We start from the raw sequence: 15,550 nt of genomic DNA on the forward strand, positions 1-15,550 counted from the left end.
TGGGAGCCTCCATTAATTGAGAACATAAACCCTAATTTTCTAGAGAGAGAAAATAAATTCCTTTTTCCTTCTCATTAAAAATCACCCCTAAAATATACATATACCATGTATATTTATAGGCAACATAAAGGTAAAGAAAAGGAAACAACTAATCCTTCTCAATCTCTAATTCACATGTCTCAAATCTAATATGATGCCAATATCAAGTTGGGCTATGAGTGAGAATCCATTGGGCCTATTATTTTATTGGCTACAATGAATTAATAATTGGCCCTGTCCATGGACCCAATTCAATTAATTCATAAATTAATTTCTACTCCACTAAAAGAAATTAATTGAACTCCAATTAAATAATAAATAACCTCTAAGTCAATATTGCACTTTGACCCCTCTATGCATAATTAGTTATCGGATAAATAAAGCCATCAATCCGACTACTTAATTAATATATCTATTTTGGTACCTCTGATTATTTCTGGCTTGATCACAATAAAACATTTGTTTGACAAAAATAATAATTTAAATAAATAAATATATAATAAATCATTTTGTCTAAAAACACACGAAGGCCTTCGAATTTACTTTGTGATCAACCATAATCAATACAAAATAAATACAAGTAGTAATGATGCAAATATTGAAAATATAACCCTCTAACTATTAATTACATAACTACCCAAAGTGTCGGTCTAAGGATCCCGAAGAATCCGCCGAATAAATCAAAGTAATTATTAATTAATAAAAGAGTCTATAATTTTCTCATACTTAAGAGTCAAATGCCATGACGGTGATAGGGAGCAATTGCATACGACGGCTCTCGCAATATATCTCAACCTAACGCGGATCCAGTTCAAATCTTAATTAATTATGAGTCCATCTATAATTACCGACTATGAACCATTTATGATTACTATTTATATATCATGCATTGATTGCCACCACGAACATATATATAAATATCTTTTGTAATCAAATGGACACTATCAATTCTATAATGAATCGAAATATAATACATTGAATTCACCGCCGAATAAATCAAAGTAATTATTAATTAATAAAAGAGTCTATAATTTTCTCATACTTAAGAGTCAAATGCCATGACGGTGATAGGGAGCAATTGCATACGACGGCTCTCGCAATATATCTCAACCTAATGCGGATCCAGTTCAAATCTTAATTAATTATGAGTCCATCTATAATTACCGACTATGAACCATTTATGATTACTATTTATATATCATGCATTGATTGCCATCACGAACATATATATAAATATCTTTTGTAATCAAATGGACACTATCAATTCTATAATGAATCAAAATATAATACATTGAATTCACCAATTGTATAAAACATAAATATTTCATAAACGTCAGGAACATATGTCACTTTAATCCAAACAGGAATTTGTTATGCCAGGGCATATAAATCCCAACAAGCATAACATATCAATATCAACATATCCAATCATAAGCATAACAAGAATGTTTAATTAGCATGCTTGTTCAATACATCCAGCACCTGGTTCTCTGACAAATTTTTAAGTGCAGAGAAGAAATATAACCATCCTGTAACTCACAATAAGCATAATAATAATAACAATAGTATATACACGCTTACTTGTAATTACTCCACAACATCCCACAAGTTGACATAAACAAATTCTTGGTAACATTAACTAGTTCCTTATTAAGTGTTAACTGAATTTATATTAGTTAATAGGCTTAATCCCATACCCCTATTATATGATTTACATATCAAACTCCTAATTCAGTTGCTAATTTAAATTTAATCAACTTGAATCATCTACAAAATTTCAACCATGTAAACTTCCTTAAAAGTGTCTTACTGTCACTTATGAATATATATAATCATTCTATAATCTAATAAACTTAACTTAAATTACAGAAAGATGATTTAACAATATTACCATTCCCAGATAAATTGCAACTCATAGGGTTATGCACTTAAAATCCTCTGCCTCCAAGAACAGTCCACAAGTTCACCTGAAACTATAACGGTTTAAATCTACCGATTTCTTTGTAATTTATTATGTAACATCACACCTTCAAAATTTCTAATAGGACTTAGATGCTACTGAAACATCCCTGCATATCTCCTAATAGCATCTGAAAACACCAAATTCTGAAACCCGTAGCCAAAACCATCACTGAAAAGGCGAAAAACTGAAACCTGTTGAAGGAGCCGGCTCCACACAAAGTGGAGCCGCCTCCACTACCAAGTAGAGCCGGTTCTACTACAAAATAGAGCCTGCTCCACTTTTTAATTAAGCCTGCTCTACTTGAAATAGAGCAGGCTCCTTCCCCTGTGCGTCGTTTTTCCAATTCCGGCGGTGTCCGGCTGTGTTGATCCTCCAAACCAAATTTCTTGCTGATTAAAATTAAGTCCTTGGGTTTTCAAAAGTTAATTAACTTCCTTGATTAATAATCACATTCAGTGGGAACAAGAATTAAACAAAATAATTTAAAAACGGTTAACATGCACCTACAAGGAAACATGTTGTTCAACTTCTTCTCCAACTCCGGCAACTTTGTTCCTCCAACCCAAGTTTATAACTGATCAAAACTAAGTCCTAAGGTGTTTTAGAGTTAACTAAATTCTTTACTTATTAATCAAATTCAATCAGAACAAGAATCAAGCAAAACAGATTAAAACCGAATGAAAACACATACATGAACACATACTGTTTTGAAACAATTACTTGTGCAACCATATTAATTTAACTTTATTACTTCCTGGAACTAAATTAGCGATGCAAAGAACACATGCCAAAGAGATAGAGTTAGTTATAGAACTTACCCGTGAGATTCGGTTCAAAAATCTCAGCGTCTTTCTTCTAAGTTTTACGGCGAACTACCTTCTCCTAACTCCCCTGATACTTTTGCCTGCAATACGTGTGGTTAGGGTTCTAAACCCTTGGCAGTCTTATACGGATATATATATAGGCCAACTAAACCTAGGTGTAATTAAACCCTAATCCTATTACTAGACAGAAAAAAAATAAGTCGGCTAAATACGTGGCTTCCCTAAACTGATAAAACCCTAATTTAATAAATAAAACATTTAACTTAATTCAAATAAATACTAACTAACATAAACAACCAATTTAAAATAAAACAAATAATCAATTTAAGCAATTAAAGCAAAACAAAAATTTAACTAAATAACAATTTAAATAAACAAACAAACACAACAACTACAAATAACCAACTAAATAAACTAACAACACAATTAAACATTTAAATAAATTCCAGAACTATCCTTTTAAAATTAGGGGTATTACATTCCTCCCCCCTAACAAAAGGAATTCCATCCTCGGAATTCGCTCTTACCTTCTTCCCATAATCCAGGAAACTGCGAGCGAATCACTTCCTCCTGTTCCCAAGTGGACTCAGCCTCATTGTAATGACTCCACTGGACACACACTAAAGGGATAACCTTGTTACGAAGGATTTGATCCCGACGAGCTACAATACGACACAGTGGCTCCAAATAAGTTGCATCCGGCTGTAACTCAATTTCCCCAACATCGATATGCTGATACCGATTCTCATCTTGCAGAAAGTTCTGCAACATGAAAACATGGAACACATTGTGCATGCGATCCAAATTATCCGGCAATGCCAACTTATAAAATACAGCACCAAGTCGATCGGGAATCATGAATGGACCGACAAATCGTGGAGACAACTCCCTTTCTTCCCAAAGCGCATAACACCCTTCATAAGAGATATTTTGAGAAAAACCTGATCCCCAACCCGAAACTCCAAAGCACGAGTGCGACGATCAGCATAGCTCTTCTGCCTACTTTGGGCAGTACGCATGCGATCTCGAATAAGAGCAATCTTTTCAGAGGTATCCTTGATGAACTCAGGACCTAAGAATCGATTCTCTCCAACCTCCATCCAACAAACAGGTGATCGACACGGTCGACCGTATAACGCCTCAAAAGGTGCCATCCCAATAGTCTTCTAGAAACTATTGTTATAAGCAAACTCCACAAGTGGCAAATATTCCTCCCAGTGGCCCTTGAAATCCAGAACACACGACCGAAACATATCTTCCATAATCTGATTCACCCTCTCAGTCTGTCCGTCAGTCCGAGGATGATAAGCAGTACTAAGGTGTAACTCCGTACCTAAAGCCTGCTGAAAACTCTTCTAAAATCCAGCTACAAAGCTCGAATCCCTGTCCGATATAATAGACAATGGAATGCCATACAGCTTCACAATCTCTGAAATGTAAAGCCTCGCCAACTGCTCCGAAGTGTAGTCTGTGCAAATAGGCAAGAAATGAGCTGACTTGGTCAACCTATCCACAATGACCCACATGGAATTATGCCCCTTGAAAGAATTTGGCAACCCTTCCACAAAATCCATAGATATGCTCTCCCATTTCCACTCGGGAATTAGTAGTGGCTGTAAAGCTCCTGACGGCCTCTGATGATCAATCTTAACCATCTGACAAGTACTACACTGAAAAACAAAAAGAGCAATGTCCCTCTTCATACCTGCCCACCAAAACTGCCGCTTCATATCTTGATACATCTTATCGCCTCCTGGATGAACAGAGAACCCAGAGTGATGAGTCTCAATCATCACATCTTTCCTCAAACCATCAGCAGAAGGTACCACTAACCGTCCCTTATACCTTAAACCTCCATCAGCCTCAATATGATAAAATGGAACCTCCCCAGAAGCTATTTCTGCAACATTGTCAATACACTACTGATCAGTGAGTTGTGCTTGTAAACCTTACGAATGATAGAAGGTGTGACCACCCTGCACGCCATAAAAGCATCCGACAACTCATTTTTATTCTTTAAAGCATTCCACTCAGTGGTGAATAAGGCAGAAAGACTACCAACAGGTCGGTGACTGAGCGCATCCGCCACCACATTCGCTTTCCCTGGATGGTACTGTATAGAAAAAATGATAGTCTTTTACAAACTCCAACCATCTGCGCTGTCTCATATTCAGCCCCCGCTGAGTGAACAAGTACTGCAGACTCTTGTGATCACTGAATAATCTGAAGGACTCACCCAATAGATAATGCCTCCAAATACGCAAGGCAAAGACCATTGCTGCCAACTCCAAATCATGTGTTGGATAATTAAGCTCATGAGGCTTAAGTTTCCGAGATCCATAAGAAATCGGTCGCTCCTCCTGTATCATTACACATCCAAGACCCTACAACAAAGCATCCGTGTAAACAAGATACTTTATCCCGCTCTGCGAAGTAGCCAGAACCGGTGCAGAAGTCAGCTTCCTTTCCAGCTCATCAAAAACTCGCTGACAGTGTTCATCCCACATGAACTGTACACCCTTCTTGGTCAGATGAGTGAGTGGTCCTGCTATCTTGGAGAACCCCTGGATGAATCTCCTATAATATCCTGCCAGACCGGAAAAAAAAACTCCGAATCTCAGTAGGTGATGTAGGCTGTCCCCACTCAACCACCGCTGAAACCTTGGCCGGATCCTCTGCTATCCCCTTTTCTGACACCACGTGACCCAGAAATTTCACTTCCCGCTGCCAAAATTCACATTTCTCGAACTTGGCATATAACTGGTGCTCACGAAGTGTCTGCAAGACTATGCGAAGATGTCTAGCATGATCGTCCTTTGACCGAGAATAGATCAAGATGTCATCAATAAAGACAATAACAAACTGATCCAAATAAGCCCGGAAGACTCTATTCATTAAGTCCATGAATACTGCAGGTGCATTAGTCAATCCAAACGGTATCACCCGAATCTCACAAGATCCATGTCTAGTGAGAAACGCTGTCCTCAGAACATCCTGCTCTCGAACCTGAAGTTAATGACATTCAGACCGCAGATCAATCTTAGAGAAATAGGTGACTCCCTTCAAGTGATCAAATTAGTCATCAATCCTAGGTAACGGATACTGGGTACGAATAGTAACCTTGTTCAACTCCCTGTAATCTATACATAAGCGGAGCGAACCATCCTTCTTCTTCACAAATAGTACTAGTGCTCCCCAGGGTAAAGTACTCCTGCGAATGAAACCCTGGCTGAATAGCTGCTGAATCTGATCCCTCAGCTCTCGCATCTCCACCGATGCCATCCCATACGGTGCCCTATCAATAGGTGTAGTGCCCGGAGCAAAGTCTATCACAAAGTCGATCTCGCGACTACTCGACAACCCTGGAATCTCCTGAAATACATCCGGGAAATCTGTATAATTGGTATGTTATCCAATGATACAATAGTTCCCCCTTCTGTTTCCTCCTCCACATGGAACAAATAAGTGTTATTGACCCCGCTAGAATGCGGTATAGCGACAACATACAATATCCTGACTAGGTATGGTGAACACAATAGACCTTTCCAACACAAATAATTTAAGCATGGCAGTGATAACCAATCCATCTCAAGTATCACGTCATACATGTGCATGTCTAGGACCAAAAGACTTGTTAGAAATCTGAGTCTACCAATATCTAGTGTCACAGGACCATCCTCCTATGTAAAGTGGTGGTATTGCCAAAAAGGTGTAGAAATACCCTGAGGTCTATTGCATACTTGTGTCACCAACCTAAATCCCAACGGTTCAAAACACGTAAAAAACAAAATGCTCCGAAATCTACTCAGAGTTAGAACGTCGCTCTATTTTGAGAATCTTCTTTCTATCCCAAACCTAACATATTGAGTTTACACAAGTTCTTTTATAACTCCTTGGTAATCATCCTATTTCAAGACAATGAACCTATAAGCAAAACTTTGTTTGCTTGTCCAAAAACCAATCACCCTACTGTAACTGACTTCCTTTCCTTATCGCAACGTACACATTCCAATACAGTTTAATAAAACCATTCATGTATACATCACAACACAACTTCCAATAAACAAAATTGAGATAGCCAAAACCACAAGTTTACTGTATTAAGAACTTTTCAAACCAAAACTGTCAAATAAATAACCGTAAGGTGTTTTTTAACATAATCATAATGTACGTGATTAAACCCGTACTACATTCTTACTAATACCTCCTCCACTACTAGTAATTAAAAGTACTCTTAAAAGAGCAGTCATCCTTGAACTCCGTTGCCCTCCATTTGGGATGCAACGGTATCTTCTCCAACCTGATCTTCTTCGGGGTCTTCTTCTCTGCTTGGCTCAACTTCAAGCACCACCGAAGTTGTGTTAGGTCCACAGTATGGTGGCCAGTCTCGCATGCAAAAAACTATCCTTGACTTATAATCCGATGCAACGCCTATTGACATCAACTCCCTGGTCTCCAATTCCGACTTCTTGGTCGGCCTTCGTAGGGGAATTACCGGAGTAACTTTCCTCGGCCTTGGGCCCTTCTTTGTTTTCATCGCGGCCCTCATCCTTCTCCTAGTGCCAAACATTCTGCAATTACAGAATAAACTTGACATCAGTAACCTCTAGACGAACCGTAAAGGAATACGACGAATCCTAAACTTAAGCTCTAATCAAGAGGAAATGCTACGCGGAAGACTTAATACGAAACATCCTAGAGACACTTGAACCCGGAGTGCTCTGATACCAACTGTGATACCCCTCGATTCTAGAGCCACGGTGATCAAGTCCGAGCACAGATTCGAGGGAATATCAAACAATTAATATTTTAAAGCGAACACAGACGACAAAATGAATTAAAAAACGAAATTAAAGCTGAAAGAAACTAAAAATAGAATCCGCAAAATATTATAATTATTAAAATCCATCAAACCCAAACTCCATCAGTTTAACAACTCGGGAATCCATCTCTAGTGGACCCTTAATAAAAAAAAAAAATCCCAAACTGAATGAAAGTAAAAACTGGAAATAAAATCCAAATCTAATATTTGGAAAGAAGTCCTACGTCGTCGGTAGAATGGAAGATCGTTTCTGCTCAGCACGAACAAGCTCTAGACTGGAAATGTCCGATACCTGAAAAATGATTAGTGGGTCAGGCCCACATGCAAGTTCTATACTACTACTACCCAAGCAGAGACCCGATACGCATGTACATCCTAACCAATCCAACAATAGCTAATAGTCCTTAGATAAATTTATATATATATATAATCACACTACAGGACTCTCACTGGACTACAGGCCCGTCTCAACCTGACTAGTAGGCCTCATGCTAAAACGTACCCAAAGGTGGGCATGACTACCTAGTCCTAGCAGGGTACACATCAAACCATTATAGCCAGCTATGCATCCCAATGCATATACGCTCCCTAACCAACGACTCTGAGACTCATGCTCATATCGTGGCATCATAAAAATATATTTAAATTCCATTCCAAACCAAAGTGCCACTCAATTATTTATTGATCTGACACAAAATATAGGTAAGACTTAACTTTTATAGTTAATCCGTCCCTTAATCCAGAGTAGGTAGGACTTAGCATGTTTGAGCTAATCCCCCTAGTATGACACCGTCCCATACCGGTGCATACAAACCATCCATCCAGTATTGATAATATATATATGATAGCATAACATATCAATATCAACATATCCAATCATAAGCATAACAAGAATGTTTAATTAGCATGCTTGTTCAATACATCCAGTACCTGGTTCTCTGACAAATTTTTAAGTGCAGAGAAGAAATATAACCATCCTGTAACTCACAATAAGCATAATAATAATAACAATAGTATATACATGCTTACTTGTAATTACTCCACAACATCCCACAAGTTGACATAAACAAATTCTTGGTAACATCAACTAGTTCCTTATTAAGTATTAACTGAATTTATATTAGTTAATAGGCTTAATCCCATACCCCTGTTATATGATTTACATATCAAACTCTTAATTCAGTTGCTAATTTAAAATTAATCAATTTGAATCATCTACAAAATTTCAACCATGTAAACTTCCTTAAAAGTGTCTTACTGTCACTTACGAATATATATAATCATTCTATAATCTAATAAACTTAACTTAAATTACAGAAAGATGATTTAATAATATTATCATTCCCAGATAAATTGCAACTCATAGGGTTATGCACTTAAAATCCTCTGCCTCCAAGAACAGTCCACAAGTTCACCTGAAACTATAACGGTTTAAATCTACCGATTTCTTTGTAATTTATTATATAACATCACACCTTCAGAATTTCTAATAGGACTTAGATGCCACTGAAACATCCCTGCATAGCTCCTAATAGCATCTGAAAACACCAAATTCTGAAACCCGTAGCCAAAACCATCACTGAAAAGGCGAAAAACTGAAACCTGTTGAAGGAGCCGGCTCCACACAAAGTGGAGCCGCCTCCACTACCAAGTAGAGCCAACTCTACTACAAAGTAGAGCCTGCTCCACTTTTTAATTGAGCCTGCTCTACTTGAAATAGAGCAGGCTCCTTCCCCTGTGCGTCGTTTTTCCAATTCCGGCGGTGTCCGGCTGTGTTGATCCTCCAAACCAAATTTCTTGCTGATTAAAATTAAGTCCTTGGGTGTTCAAAAGTTAATTAACTTCCTTGATTAATAATCACATTTAGTGGGAACAAGAATTAAACAAAATAATTTAAAAACGATTAACATGCATCTACAAGGAAACATGCTGTTCAACTTCTTCTCCAACTCCGGCACCTTTGTTCCTCCAACCCAAGTTTATAACTGATCAAAACTAAGTCCTAAGGTGTTTTAGAGTTAACTAAATTCTTTACTTATTAATCAAATTCAATCAGAACAAGAATCAAGCAAAACAGATTAAAACCGAATGAAAACACATACATGAACACATACTGTTTTGAAACAATTACTTGTGCAACCATATTAATTTAACTTTATTACTTCCTGGAACTAAATTAGCGATGCAAAGAACATAGGTCAAAGAGATAGAGTTAGTTATAGAACTTGCCTGTGAGATTCGGTTCAAAAATCTCAACGTCTTTCTTCTAAGTTTTCCGGCGAACTACCTTCTCCTAACTCCCCTGATACTTCTGCCTCCAATACGTGTGGTTAGGGTTGTAAACCCTTGGCAGTCTTATACGGATATATATATAGGCCAACTAAACCTAGGTGCAATTAAACCCTAATCCTATTACTCGACAGAAAAAAATAAGTCGGCTAAATACGTGGCTTCCCTAAACTGATAAAACCCTAATTTAATAAATAAAACATTTAACTTAATTCAAATAAATACTAACTAACATAAACAACCAATTTAAAATAAAATAATTTAAAATAAAATAAATAATCAATTTAAGCAATTAAAGCAAAACAAAAATTTAACTAAATAATAATTTAAATAAACAAACAAACACAACAACTACAAATAACCAACTAAATAAACTAAAAACACAATTAAACATTTAAATAAATTCCAGAACTATCATTTAAATTAGGGGTATTACAGCTGGTGCCGGGGCTGTCTGTGCTGCCGCTTCCTCCTCTAACTCCAGCTCTGTAGCCGCCAGTACGGTATGGATCTACAGGCGAGTGATAATAACTTTGTAGCTCTTATCCCAGTCCTTCTTGAGGAAGTGACAGGAACCTCTCTCGGGGTCCTCCTGCGGGTGGATGAGATAACGTTGGTCAATGAGAATCTGGGTGATGAGGTGACTGAATGGAAGAGACTTAGCCCTTCTGGGTGCCTCCTTGCTGACGTACTCATCGTAGAGCTTCCTCATCAAGCTCCAGATAAGCACAGGAATAAACACCCAGTGACCGGTATAGAAGGCGTACAACACTGCTAGATAGTCGCCTTGCCTCTAAATCTTGTGTCCTGCCATGTATATGTTTCAGTAGAGCACCGAATCTGTAAACCACAGGTCATCTGGCAAGAATGTCCGGGTGGCAAAGGTCTCGCCACCGGCTTGGTGACCTGTGAGAAAAACTACCATATCGGCGTAAGAAGGCCTGTGGAGCCTGGGATAGGTCTTCTGAAGCTCTGGCGGGCACTGATGTGGACAGCGAGTCGAACGGGCCAGAGTCTCCACTGTAATGGTGATCTCATGGCCATCGATAGAGGTGATGAGCTCGGCTGTAATGCGCGGCGACGGTAGGAGGTTCTGGTAGAACAACCGTACCAGTCGCGGGTAGATCAGCTCTGTGACTGGGGTAAGAATAGCTGAGAGGCCCCGCTGAATAATGTCCTGATAGGCAGAACGAGTCAGCACCGATCTGGAGAAGAATGCGGTATCGAATGCTGACTCGTGCTTGATAGTCATGTGTGCATATCTAGGCGCAAGCCTATCGCGCTGTAGATGAGCTAGCTGAATAGGTAGAGCCGGCTGAGCTGGCTGCTCAGCGCCTCTATGCGGTGGAGATGGTGATGGAGTGATTGCTGGATGAGCCGGTGACTGAGGTGGAGTAGGGTGTAATGGCTCCTCTGTATGAGAGGACTGCGCAGTCTCCCCAGCCCGCTGTCGGACTCTCCTTTATATGTGGTCGGGAGTAGGGTCACGGACATGAAATGGACCAACCCCGTCGTCAAGTCTGCGTCTGGTGCCGTAATAGTGTTTACGCGCTACAGTCTTAACGCGAACCATAGTCTACAAATAGAAATTCAAAAGTTAGTGCCAGCATATATAGAATTATAAGGCACAATATAGAAACATGTATGTCAAATAAGATAGACAAAACAAAATATCGCATAATTCTATGCAAGTGGCAGAATATGAAACATGCTAAACCATGTGAGTATGAAATGCATCCAATGTGGAATATCACAGGCATTGGGCATATATAAGGTAGCAGGAACATAAGATAAGATGAATGAAGTGTGTATATTAGATCTGTGAAATTCGATCGATCAGAAAAAGAAATGAGATCGATCACAAAAGTTGGATCGATCGAAAGTTGAGTTGGATCGATCGCAAATATTCGATCGATCATAAATTTGTTCGATTGATCGAACAGTGCGACGATGAAACCTAACAGTCACAGATCTGTGACTTTTGAAGCATAGGGCACACACGAGTGAGTTCGTGGGCCCTCCAATCAACACAAATCAAGCCTAAATGCAATCCAAACGTGGCCCAAACACCCAAATCTAACAAAATCTTCAAAATCTATGCACACATATACACACACATATATATATAGACATGGATGCTAGAGCTTTGAGAATGGAAGATTCAATATGAGAGCAACATGATTACGACATTTGAAACAAGTATTGATGCATGAAAGTTCAAATCTAGGGAAGGATGTCTCGGATCTTACCTCAAGAGAGCGAGAGAATGGACAATGAACTGAGATGATCTGAGATGAAGAGGATGGAGATGAACTGAGATTCGAGATGCTTGGATCTCGCCAGAGGAGTTGCCGGAGCTTGGAGAGATGATTCACAGTGAAGAGGGACGAGAGGCTAGGGTTTGGTGCATGAGATCGATCCTAAGACCCTTGGGTCTGTTTTTAAAAACATTTCTCAATTAGTTTGATCGATCGAAGATAAGTTGTGATCGATCGAACTTTGATGAACTCCTTTCAAAGTATTTTTGGATTTTTTTTTTTAAATAAAAAAATTTAATTAATTAAAAACTAAATAAATTAAAATATCTTTGAATTTTTGAAAACTTGTTGAAAATTAAAACAAAAATAAAATGAGAGTGAAAATAGAATAATAAAAAAAAATAAAAATGAAAATATTTTTGAATTTTTGAAAAGTTGAAAAGTCAAACTAAAGTTACAATAATGAAATGAAGATTTATGATCGATCGAAACAAGAGTTCGATCGATCAGACAGAGAGCAAAAATATGCAGGTTTTTGGGATAAAAAATTAGCTAAGTGCTGGAACTTGAGATCGATCTAACCTTAAAGTTGGATCGATTGAAAAATTTTTAGATCGATCATGAAATGAGTTCGAACGATGAGACCGAGAGCTGATTTTGGATGCAGGCTCAAAATTTTTCTAAGTGTTGAGTCCTGAGATCGATCGAACCTGGAAGTTGGATCGATCGAAGATATCTGATCGATCTAAGAATGAGTTCGAACGATGGGACCGAGAGTTGATTTTGGATGCAGGTGGATGCAGGTCGAAAATTTTTCTAAGTGTTGAGTGCAATCCACAGTTCGATCGATCAAACTCTAATGTGAGATCGATCGAACTTTGCCAAATGCTCAATTATAATATAAAAGCTTATGCAGTCCTCACCAAAGTTCCTTTCAATGCATGTGAACCTAAAACAAGTATCTAGACTTTGCAAGAAACAAAATGAAAGATAGAAATGGGGGAGGATTAGGGTTTTGATATCCTACGAATGCCTTTGCTAGTCTTTAACGTCTCTAGCAAGACGTTGGGCTCTTTTAGCCCTGGATCAAAGATTTTGTGATGCATCCCCTCCTTGTTGGGGTGATAATTGCTTTGAACTCCACCCAACAAATGGTCATTTGAAGAACTTGTTGGATCAAGCTCAAAAGAAGCTTTTGATCATTTGTCTATGTAATTAAAACCTTTGGGCTTCCATGCCCTTTCAAAGCAAGAATTTAAAACAACACTTTGAGAATGCAAGGTTGAAGATGATCCTTTAGAAGTTTTCGTTTTATACAAAAGCTCATTTCCTTGGCAATGAAGATCATGACATTTTTCTACAACATTGACCTCTCCTTCATACTTGTCAAGTGAATTGGGTGTTCAACTTTACCTTCATGTGGCCAAATGAAATCTTCATCACCCTTGTTCTACAATTGATGTTGGCATTGGCGGTTGCCAAGAAAGGACGGCCAAGGATAACGGGAATTTGGCTCTTAAGATTGGTAACCGGTTCCGTGTCAATGACAACGAAATCAACCGGGAAGAAGAATTTATCAATCTTGATCAAAACATCCTCAATGACACCCCTAGGTTTCTTAATGGATTGGTCGGCAAGTTGCAAAACTACCGACGTCGGTTTCAATTCACCTAGGCCCAATTTAACATAGACCGAATATGGAAGAAGGTTAACACTTGCTCCTAAGTCAAGACGTGCCCGATTAATGATATGATCACCAATGATGCATGATGTAGTGGGTGAACTGGGGTCCTTAAACTTTGGAAGAGTGTTATGTTGCAAAATTGAGCTTACTTGCTCGGTCAAAACCACTTTTCTTGGTGCTTGGCTCTTGTTCTTCCGCTTTTGGGTGCACAAGTCTTTCAAGAATTTGACATAAGCCGGAATTTGCTTGATTGCATCCAATAGTGGAAGGTTAACTTTCACTTGCCTAAACATTTCCATGATTTCATTGGTTTTTGCCTTTTGCTTGTCTTTTGAAATAGATCCTTTTAAGGCATCCGGAAATGGAACCTTTGGTTCAAACACTTTTTCAGAATTTTCTTTCGAACTCTCTTTAACACAAGAAGTTTTCAAATCATTTTTCAATAAAACCTTTTCAACATCATTTTTCAAAACTTCTTTTTCAAACACATTTTTCAAAACTTTCTCATTTGCAAGATCATGTGTATGCAATGAAGGAGGAATGGGATGTGAAACGGGACGGGTGACAACTTGAGGTTGCACCGGTTCACTCTCTTTATTGGATATTTCAACTTGATTATCCACAACTCTACCACTCCGTAAGCTAGTCACTGCATTAACATGTTCAATGGTATGCCCTTTCGATGAGGAATGGGTTTCCACAACACATTGTTGTTTAAGTGGGGCATTAATGGGTATATTTCCCTTCTCTCTTGCATTAAGAGTGCTTGCTATTTACCCTACTTGGGTTTCTAGCTTAGCAATGGATTGAGAGTGAGAATGAAGTAATTGAGTGTTACCCTCAAAAGTCCCCAAAGCATTTAAAACTTTTTCTTCAAAGGCGGGACTTCTAGTGTTTCCTTGGGAATAAGATTGGTTGGGAAAATGAGAATTAGCAAATTGATTCCCTTGTGATTGATAAGGTCTATAACCTTGTGATCCTTGGTTTTGAAGTGGAGGTGGAATGTATTTCCCTTGGAAACCGCCTTGGGAAGGGTTTAAGCTTTCTCCTTGGTTTTTCCAAGAGAAATTCGGATGATTCCTCCAACTTGAATTATAATGAGTACCATAAGGATTGTTCCCTTGGTTTACAAAAGCCGCATTGACTTGTTCATTAGGTTCATTATGCACTTATCCATGAGGACAATGAGAAGTAGAATGAAGAACACTAGAATAAGTCATACATGTTTCATTTGATGCACGATGAGAATGGTTAGGAAAGGAAGATACTTGGTTCGCCGAGTTTTGGTTAATCAAAAATTGATTAAACCTTTGAGACAAAGACTTCATTTCGGCGGCTATTTCATTTGAATGTTCAACTTGATGTAAGCCTACACTCTTCCTACCTTGTGAATTTCTACCATTCTTGGATGATAGTGTTCTATGCAAAGAATTTTCACTCATGCTTTCATAAAGACGCCACACGTCATCCTCATGCCTATCAATGTAAGAACCACTTATGGAAGCATCAACCATACCCTTATAGTTGTCCGATAAGCTCTCAAAGAAGTATTGAACTAACTGCCATTTGGGCATGTCATGATGTGGACACTTCCTAAGCAATTCATTGAAGCGTTCCCATGCCTCATGAAATGTTTCTCCATCCCCATGTAAAAATTCTCGAATTGAGGTT

The 15,550-nt window shown here is 38.4% G+C and overlaps 1 pseudogene; it reads left to right on the top strand.

The window, feature by feature from the left end:
- The first annotated feature begins 15,451 nt into the window (after positions 1 to 15,451).
- On the top strand, positions 15,452 to 15,550 carry LOC132283075 (small nucleolar RNA R71; annotated as a pseudogene).

Source organism: Cornus florida, unplaced genomic scaffold, assembly GCF_030987335.1.
Source record: "Cornus florida cultivar Cherokee Brave unplaced genomic scaffold, ASM3098733v1 CherokeeBrave_3.0.0_Hap2_Chr01, whole genome shotgun sequence".
NCBI lineage: Eukaryota > Viridiplantae > Streptophyta > Magnoliopsida > Cornales > Cornaceae > Cornus > Cornus florida.